Source organism: Acomys russatus, chromosome 2 (assembly GCF_903995435.1).
Source record: "Acomys russatus chromosome 2, mAcoRus1.1, whole genome shotgun sequence".
Classification (NCBI taxonomy): Eukaryota; Metazoa; Chordata; class Mammalia; order Rodentia; family Muridae; genus Acomys; species Acomys russatus.
Window position 1 is genome coordinate 89,570,671 of NC_067138.1, and position 9,727 is coordinate 89,580,397.

A 9,727-nucleotide genomic window follows, 5' to 3' on the forward strand; every position below is an offset into this window, starting at 1 on the left:
TCCATCACTGTAGAGAAGGGAATAGCAACATGTGTGTCCTGGAACATTAGATTGTAAGATGTGCTGGAGTTCTGTGGTGAGCCAGGTAGGCTACAGAACAACCACCTCGACTGTTCTGATCCAGGAAATGTGAGGTGGTGTGTGTGTGTGTGTGTGTGTGTGTCCCCTTAGACCCAGTGACCTGGATAGCAGAAGGGTTCTAGAAACCTGAGAGGGTTAAGTTTTGAGCAAATGGCAGAAAGGAAAAACAGTAGAGAGAAAGGCAAAAATAGTAAGTGGAGGGTGTGGAGGGGGGGCTCTGTGTGATGCCACAGAGGAAAAGGCTCTGTGTGATGCCACAGAGGAAAAGGAATTCAGGTAGTTTTGGTTAGTGGGACCAGAGGAGCAGGAGAACAAGATCAAAAAGGCAGTTCTGAAGGGGTAAGGCTAAGTAATGGAAGGTAGTTTAAAGGACATAAGGAGGGAGGGGACGTTGAAGGGCTATCGACCTAAAAGCCTCAAGTAGACCGAGCCACTTGGGACAGGAGAACAGACGTGACTGATGACACTTCCTGAATTTTCTGACCTGGAGAGCCACATACCAAATCTGCTGGTCTCTACCACTTCCAACTGCAGGGGAAGCGACCTGCTCCTGGACTCTTCCGTCCACACCGTTCCCCCTTTTCCAAACTATAAGACCCCAAGACTCCACACCATGTCAGCGCAGTCTCACTGGAGAGACTGCAGCCCTTCTGTGGTTCCATGTCATCTCCGGATGTCAATCCAGACCTAGCAAGCATAGTCAGTGTGTCAGAGTCGGTCTTCCAGAAGAGGTTACACCGGGAGTGTGGGTGTTTTGCCTCTGAGCAGAATTCTGGAAGGTGACTCAATATTGACACAGAGAGGGGGTTGGTTGTAGACAAAGAAGAAAACCAATTGTAAGGAGTCTCAGACATGGACTGCCCTGAATGAGCTCACATAAGGATCTAAGAATTTACAAAGTCCAACGCAGCACGTTCAAGCCACTGAGGGCCATTTTCTAGTTAGCGTTGTTGTGCTCAGACTGTATGAAGAAGATTAACTTCCTAGGCTTGATCGTCACGCACAGGGTATAGTACTTTAAGGTTACAGTGAAGACAATTAAGAAGGGTACGGTTAGAGTTAGGGTTAGGGTTAGGCAAGTGAGATTGAGCAGTAGCCATCTTGAAGTCCGGTGACTCAGAGAATGGGGGGTGGGGCGGGGAAGAGGGAAGCTAGCAGCCTCTTGTCATTGAATCATACAGGCAAGGGAACAGACTGAAACCCAGAGGAATCTCTGACCTAGTACAAATCAGAATTTCTGGAACAGCCAGGCAGGGGGCTCAGAGGACCTGGGAGAATCATCAGAGGGGGACGCAGGTCTTGGATTAGAAGCAGCGAGAGCAGCAACAAAGGAGGAGGGGACCCACAGGACCGGAAACTTCCAAGTTCCCTCTCCCTGGTGTTAGGTTTGGGATGGAAGGTTGAAGAGAGAGGCATAGAGCCTCATGGCACTTTGGGTAAGAGGTTTATTAGAGCCATTAGCACATCTGGGTCTGAGGTAAAGCGTTGGCCTACCCCGGGAAAACAAGCAGGTCTTCTTTAAGGTCCCTTAGGAGAAGGGAGGGAGTGGAGACATTATATCACCACAGTGTAAAGTGTCCTTGACATCTCCAAAGTAGGTCAAGAGAGACTGTGTGTATACATCAACAGAGTATATTATGCACAAATTATTCTATATGTAAATCAATGAGATATATGTATGTGTGCACCTGGCTTTTCTAAAAGACCGAAGTGCAGGGATTAGCTTTAGACAGGGCAGAAAGGATATTGTCTTCCATAGATTTAAGAAAGAAAATGTAACATTAAAGTTCTGCTGACAGCATGGTATTATTTTACAGACTTCACTATACAAAGCTAAGGGTTTAGTCCACTTTACTAGGAAGCATCTTGAGTAGGGTGAGGCACACGTTTGTCAGGCTGAGTCAAGTTCCTGTGGCCTGCCTTCAGTGAGGGTCCTCCCCCATACCATTATTAAAGGAACAGACATTTCATCTCCCGTTCAGGAAGGCTCTGGAGCTGAAGCTGTAGCTCAGCACTAGTGGTGTGGAGATCAGTCTGTGCTCTGCCATTAAGTTCCTCCATACTGTGTACAACAGTGGCCTTCAAGCTTGCCTTACTGATTCCATTTTACAACAGTGTCTAGCTCCCTTTTTACTGTAGATGTAGAGACACCCCTGGGCACAGACTGGTAATAACCTATTCCTAAAAATAAAAAGTGAGCACATAGATTTGGAGCATAGAAGCATATGGGCATATTAAAACATGTCATAAATACCAGGTTGGGAACTTGTCAAACATGCTTAGTGAAAGCTGAGTGTAATAGTGGCACACCTTTGACCCCAGCACTCAGGAGGCAGAGACAGAGAAATCACTGTGAGTTCAAGGCCAGCCAGGACTATACAGCCAGTTCCAGAACAGCCAGGGTTACATAGTGAGAACCTGTTTCAAACAAAAGAGTACTGGGTCTGTAGAGATGGCTCTGATTAAAAACATTGTCTGCTCTTCCAAGGGACCAGGATTCAATTCCTAGCACTCATAGGGCAGCTGACAACTGTCTGAAACAGCTCTCAGAAGGGGATCTGACATGTTCTACTGGCCTCTGAGGGTACCGCATGTATGTGGTGTACATACATGCAGGCAAAACACCTATGCATATAAAATAAATATTTTTTTTTTAAGTACTAAGAAAATGAATGAAAAGAAAAAGATATTTTGAAGCTGCAGAGATGGTTCAGGGTTAAGAGCACTGAGAGATCCAACCTAACTCTCTTTTGAAGCAGGGTCAGAAAAAGGACAGTTCCTGAGAAATTCCACCCTGCAGTGCTGACAGCTTTAGCTTGCACAAACAGGAACTTACCCCACTCGCCCCCACCCCCAAGACGGTTACCTCTGGACTAAGACATAGTTTTAGAACCACCCAAACGAATTAAAGGTCATGTTAAATAGCCAATAGGATTGGTACAAATCTGCCTTCAAAAAGTTTAAAAACTCAGTGCTTTTGTTACTCGGGATCACCTCTCCCTCAGGTGCAGGTGGACCCCATGTGTAGGACCAATAAACTTCCTCTTGAATTTGGTCGCTTCCTGGAATAGACTCTCCCGATCAGAGTCTTACACACTGACCCAGGCTTGGTCCCCAGGACCCATGTTGTGGCTCAGAACCACCTGTAACTCCAGTTCAAAAAAATATGAAACCCTCTTCTGACACCCAATGTTGGCGTACTTTTAACCAACTCTTTTTGTTTTGGGGTTCTTTAAATCTTTCTCCCTTCTCCACTTCAATTCCTTCCAACACCCCAACACTAGGTAGGAAGAAAAGAAAGTTAACAGGCAGAGGGGGCGCAGTTTTCCTTAGCTGCTTCCTGCTGTTTAGGGTCACCAGGTTCCTTGGGGTAAATCCAACCCCCATTTCAGAATATCGTCGACTTCTTCTCATCAAACTGCGTCAACAGCAACCAGGAGCATCATGGGGGGCGGGGGCGGGGAGAGGAAGCACCAGCAGCCTTCTACTTTCTCAAAGCCCCCAGTCTCCCTTTGGGTCTGGCTTTTATCCCCACTGACAAAGACCACGCCCTTGCACAAGGTAGTTCACAGCTGACAAACATCACTTGACCTCTCAGGAGTCAGTTATCAGCTGTGGACAAACTGGAGCAGCCCCCATATCCCACACCTGGGATTAAAACAAAAACGTGTTTATATATAAACCAAAACTTCCACAACGGCCCAAGGACAGCAGGTAACACACATGGTATACATACATACATACACGTAGGCAAAACATAAACCAAACAAGACTAATGAAGCACACCGCCCTCTTAGCTGTACTCCATAAAGAGGTCCCCTTACACCACAAAGGCACTGGTCACAGATGTGTACCTGAAGACGCAGAGAGAAAATTTCCAGCTCCTTCCCTGATGTTTGGCATAGCCCAGCCGGTCCAATCACTATCTAGTATCAGGCTGTCTATCCATCCAGACCTAGTTGTGCGCCTCACCTCTATGGTCCTCTTCCCCAAAATCTTCCACCCAATGGGCTCTGTGGCCAGCTTACCCCTGTAATGCTGCAACTCGCCTCCAGCAGTGCTCCAACTGGGATCCGTCTTATTTCAGCCCCTGTAGTCATTCATCTTGCATCTGTATCCATGTTCTGCCTCTGCCTCCTAGAAGGCTTTTTTGTTTGGTTGGTTGACTGGTTTCTCTGTGTAACTGTGGCTGTCCTGGAACTCTCTAACTCAAAAAGATCCACCTACCTCTGCCTCCCGGGTGCTGGGATTTTTTTTTTTTTTTTTTTAACTCCTTGAACTCTCCTGTGGTCCCTTTAACTTTCTATAGCCATCACATAACCTACACACATGTACAGATATATTTACTGTGTAAAGTGTGATTTTTGAGAGTTAATATTAGTAACACAGACTGGTATAAAAGAATCTGTGCTTTTCTGTTTTTGGTTTTTGTTTGTTTGTTTGTCTCTCTGGGTAGCCTTGGCTGTCCTGGACTCACTTTGTAGACCAGGCTGGCCCTGAACTCACAGCGATCCTGCCTCTGCCTCCTGAGTGCTGGGATTAAAGGTATATACCCCCATGCCTGTCTTAGAATCTGTGTTTTTCAAAAGCCAGCTTTTAAGAAAAATCAAGGGACTACTTGGCAAATTGTAGCCAAGGAAGCTGACGTCATTTGTGTATTTGCTGTTCAATAAATTTCTAACTTTGTGGGAAGCCACGAGTGTCCACCCATATTTCTGGCAAAGTATGCTTAAAACACTGAGGTGGATGGGTCTTGGTCTTCCCATCCTTGGGTCTCAGCTTCCCAAGGAGCTGGGATGACACTGAAGAGTTCAGTGACAGCCCTTATCAAGCATGAGGCCCCAAGCTCCACCTAGAGCACCACCAACCAACCAAGTAGGTGGGCTTCAAGGCCTGTGCCACCAAGAAAATATTTTTATTTTTTATTTTCGAGACAAGGTCTCTCTGTGTTAGCCTTGGTTGTCTTGGAGTCGCTTTGTAGACCAGGCTGGCCTTGAACTCACAGTGATCCGCCTGCCTCTGCCTCCAAGTGCTGGGATTATAGGCGTGCACCACCACGCCCAGCTAAGAAAATATTTTTAAACAAATACATGAACTTATTGTTTTCCTCTTGGTTCTCTCTAACTTGGACTCAGTTTTCCCAGTTATTAGTCTCACACAGGAAAATAGAGCAGTCACTAAATTTGCAAGAGAGTAAGAGCCCACTTGTTCTCAGATGTCCTAGGCTGCCACTATGGGAACATAGAAACCTGTGGGTACAAAGGAACCAGTGTGTCCACTTGAGGGTAGGATTGCCTCTGCAGTGCCCTCTGCTGGGGCTTTTCCCTGATTCCGAGTCTTTGAGTGTCAGGGTTCCGTGAATTTGATGCTGCTCTTTCTTGTTGGCTTTTTAAAAGTTCAAACAGCTTTCATTGTTACAAAACAAGACTACACATTACAGGAAATTCTGAAAATGTAGACGAACAGCGAGAGTAGAAAATATTCCTGTGCTGATTGGGCTCCCTCGGGATAGAGCAGTTGAGGCTTGGGTGGTTAAGTAGAAAACCAAAGGAAAAGAGTGTCTAGCACTCATGGACATATTTGGAGTTTGCATCTTGCTCTGCTACAGGGTTCAGTATGTTTTCTCCAGGTCATTACAGAAAACCTAAGCTGCTATTAAAACAGCAAAAGGCTAGATTCGGACCCACTTTCTTGGGGGTGTGCAGGGGGCATTGCTCAGCTGAATGGCCAGATCACGAAAAAAATATCCCCCACCCCATTCCCATCCTGCACCCCCACTTAACTTTGGTTTTGGTTTATCCCACATTTGGGGAAAAAAATCTTAGCTAAATTTTTTTGTTTTGTTTTGTTTTGTTTTGTTTTTTGTTTGTTTGGGTTTTGGTTTTTCGAGACAGGGTTTCTCTATGTAGCCTTGGCTGTCCTAGACTTGCTTTGTGAGCAGGCTGGCCTCAAACTCACAGCGATCCACTTGCCTCTGCCTCCCGAGTGCTGGGATTAAAGGCATGTGCCACCATGCCTGGCCTCTATTTTTTTCATTACATTTTTTAAAATTACAATTCTTGGGACCAGGAAGATGGTTCTGGGTTTGGATCCCCAACACCCACATAAAAAGGAAGATACTTAAGGCTTGGTGGCCAGCCAGACTAACCAAACCAGCACCAGGTGAGAGAGCTGATAGGTAGAGGCAGGCGGATCTCTGAGTTCGAGGCCAGCCTGGTCTACAGAATGAGTTCCAGGACAGCCAGGACTACACAGAGAAACCCTGTCTTGAAAAGAAAAGAAGGCACTCAGAGGAAGGATAGCAGGCTACCAAGAAGAGACTTGATACCCTAAGAGCATATACAGGGGGAGGAGGTCCCCCTTAGTCACAGTCCTAGGGGAGGGGAGTAAGAGGAAAGCAGGAGGGAGGGAGGAATAGGAGGATACAAGGGATGGGATAACAATCAAGATGTAATATGAACAAATTAATAAAATATATTTTTAAAGAAAAAGACACGTACCTGACATTGACTTCTGGCTCCATGTGCTGACCTGGAATTTGCTATGTAGCCCAGACTAGCTGGAACCTATAGCAATCCTCCTGTCTTGGTATCTTGGGTATTGAGATTATAGGTGTGAGCCACCGAACCCAGCACATTTGCCCATATATGGATTTTTATGTGTGTTTAGCAAGTACATTTTGATAAACCTTGCGAAACGTGTTCCCTCTAAGCCACCATCCTCAGATATGGCATTTCTTGCTCCTTTTCCAGTTTGGAAGTCTCCTAGCATGGTGAGACACTGAGCAGCAGCTGGTTGCCTTGATATCTTGATGACATTTTGTCAAACTGGCTTCAGATACTGTGATCGTTAGGAAAGTGGTACTCAAACCGGGGCACCGCAAAGTTCAGTGTGTATTGCGTCACGTTTGTGCTTTGCTAGTCTGGAGCTTCAGTTTAATCCTTTTCTCTTTCCTGTTGAAGGCCTTGAGGGCTACCTTACTTAAAGTGGCACTTGGAAAAGCAAACATTGCCCTGATGGCTTGGTTTTGAAAAAAAAGTAAAAAATGACAGATGCTTAAAATGATTCTTAAATAGAGGGCTCTTTCAGGAGTTTTTATTCTTCCCTAAATGCGTAAACATCCTGGTTCCGTGAGCTGTATTCAAACCTGTCTGCTCTTGAATACAACTGAAGGGAGGAAGAAAAGAAGGATTGAAGACAAGAGGAAGGGGGAAAAGGCAATAGAAAAGAAAAGAACAGAAAATAAGAGGAAACAAAGAACGAAAACAAGTCAGGCGCTAACCCAGATCAAGTGATTTGTGATCTCATTTTTACGCCCATAACAAGCTTCTCCCTCCTTCTCCCCTTTTTGCCTACACTGAAGTCAACCAGGAATGCAGTTCAGCAGTGCTCTCAGGGGTAGGGACACTGCTGTTCCTTGTTATAAACGTGACCAGCATCCCCAGGTACTTCAGCTTGGAGATATTTAAGGATGCTCTGGACTCACCAATGGGACTTACAAGCTGCTTTTCTCTTCTTTGAAACCCTCCTAGCTCATCTATTAATGACGCACGGCAGAGTGGCCCCAGTCACCTATTCGGAAGCAGTGTCCACGCATAAGCAATTACTGTAGCTGGCTGTTGGTCCTGCCAAGGTTTCCCATATGCTAATTTGCTACTGGGAAAATCACCTCAGGCTGTACTTGTTATTCGTCTTTCATGGGTGTTTTTAAAAACAGGAAATTATGTTAAACTAATCTTGCTTGAGGCTGCCTCTATACCTCGAAAACTGGAACATAGCTTAATAGGGAATCTATTTTTGCCCCAGATAATGAAGTCTCAGCCGATCATAGCACCTAGTATCAGTCAGTCACAGCCAGCCAGCTGGTCAGATCGAACTCAAGGCACAGGCCTCACTCCAAAATGATGCTCGTGTCTAATCTGTCTGTATGCATGCATACCATCTATACTCTATGGGAGTGGGGAGAGGGAGGCTCTGACTTCTCCTACTTCTGAGGGCTGCTGAAGTTGAGAATTTCTCTTCCCTAAAATGCTCATAAATCTAGATTAAATAGTTTTCCTCTCTCTGTTGTTATGTGTTAAGAATGAAATTAGGCAGGTGGACCTCTATGAGATCCAGGCCTGCTGAGGCTACAGAGTGAGCCCCTGTCTCAAACAGACAAATAAAAAGGATGAAATTAGGAGATGTTTTGAGGGTAAAGATATCAGATCTGGGCCTGATGGTGCAGGTTTAAAATGCCAGCTACTGAGCAGTGTGAGGCAGGAGGATTGTAAATACAGGGAGTGCCTGGGCTACAGTCTAAGTTTAAGGCCAGCCCACATCTAAGAGTCTGTCTCCAACAAAAAGCAAAACTTAGGTTGAGAAAACAGTGCAGTGATGAAGTGCTTACCTCTCATGCACAAAGTATGGGATCCAATTCTCAGTGCTACTACATACAAACATACATACATACATACATACAAATAAACAAACAATACATACATAGAGCAGCTGAGGACTGCATATATAGTTCAGAAATCCCCAACTCAGGCATATCTCTAAGGAAATATATTCCTGGTATGGTTATGGGAATCCAACAAGGTATGGTCACAACTGATGTCCAATGCATCCTGGTTTTGAAATACATCCTTAAGTGTGTTCCAGCTCCAATGGGATACACAATTCAGTGCAACCATACAGTTACCAGAATTTCTCAGGTAAAAGCCAGGGTCCCAGCAACCCCAACAGGCTAGCCTCAGCCACCAGATTGAAGTCTATCAAAGAGATAGTTAATGATAAAAATGAGAAAAAGATGTATTCAATATGGAGACATCAGGAAGACGAACAAATAGTGGGGTCCAGTGACCCCAAGTCTTAGGGGTACTGACATGTGCTTTAAGCAAGTGGTATGCATGATGCAGAAGACTAGTCTTGTCCCCTCTTGCCCACTGCTGCCCCCTCTTTAGCTCCGATCTGGTTCATGTTAGCCAGGGCCACACCATCTTACAAAGCCCTCCCATTTTGGTTTGAACTGTGACAGTTCTGAAATTATACTAATTTGGATTCCAAAACTGAAGTAACTTCTTTCTCTAGATTCTTCCCTCCCATACTATGGACACCCAGGAATGGTTAGCCAGATGAAATGCTTGTCTATTACCTGCTATTTTTTTAACTCACCGTTCCCTGGTTACCACTGGCAATGGCCAACCATGGGCCAAAACACACTTTTTAGGCTTCTTACCACCTCTCCCCCTTTCTGCCTTGGGTGTACTCCAGCCTGCAAGCAGATGGTGGGCTCCAACTCCTGCACCAGAGGGTTTTCCCTGGATAAAAGCCCGAACTCTCTTCCAGTTGCTCTTTGCCTCACCTGCTGTTCAGTCCTGTCCACCTTGTGCTGCAAGGTCCAGTGGTTTGTCCATCTGTTCATGGCCACCAACCCGGTGCCTGTGAGATAATTACTTCTGTCACAGCAGGTAGCCTTGCCCTTGTAGAAACTGTCCCTATCTAGAGGGAAGATGGTTTATCTTTGCAGGTTTTGTTCTTCCTCAAATTCAGGGGTGACTCAAGAGGAACGGGAAAGGACAATGTCAAATCCATGTGCTTTCATCCAAAGAACTGGCACACAATGTCAGCAGAGATACCAGGCTTGCATCCTTCTTTTTCTCAT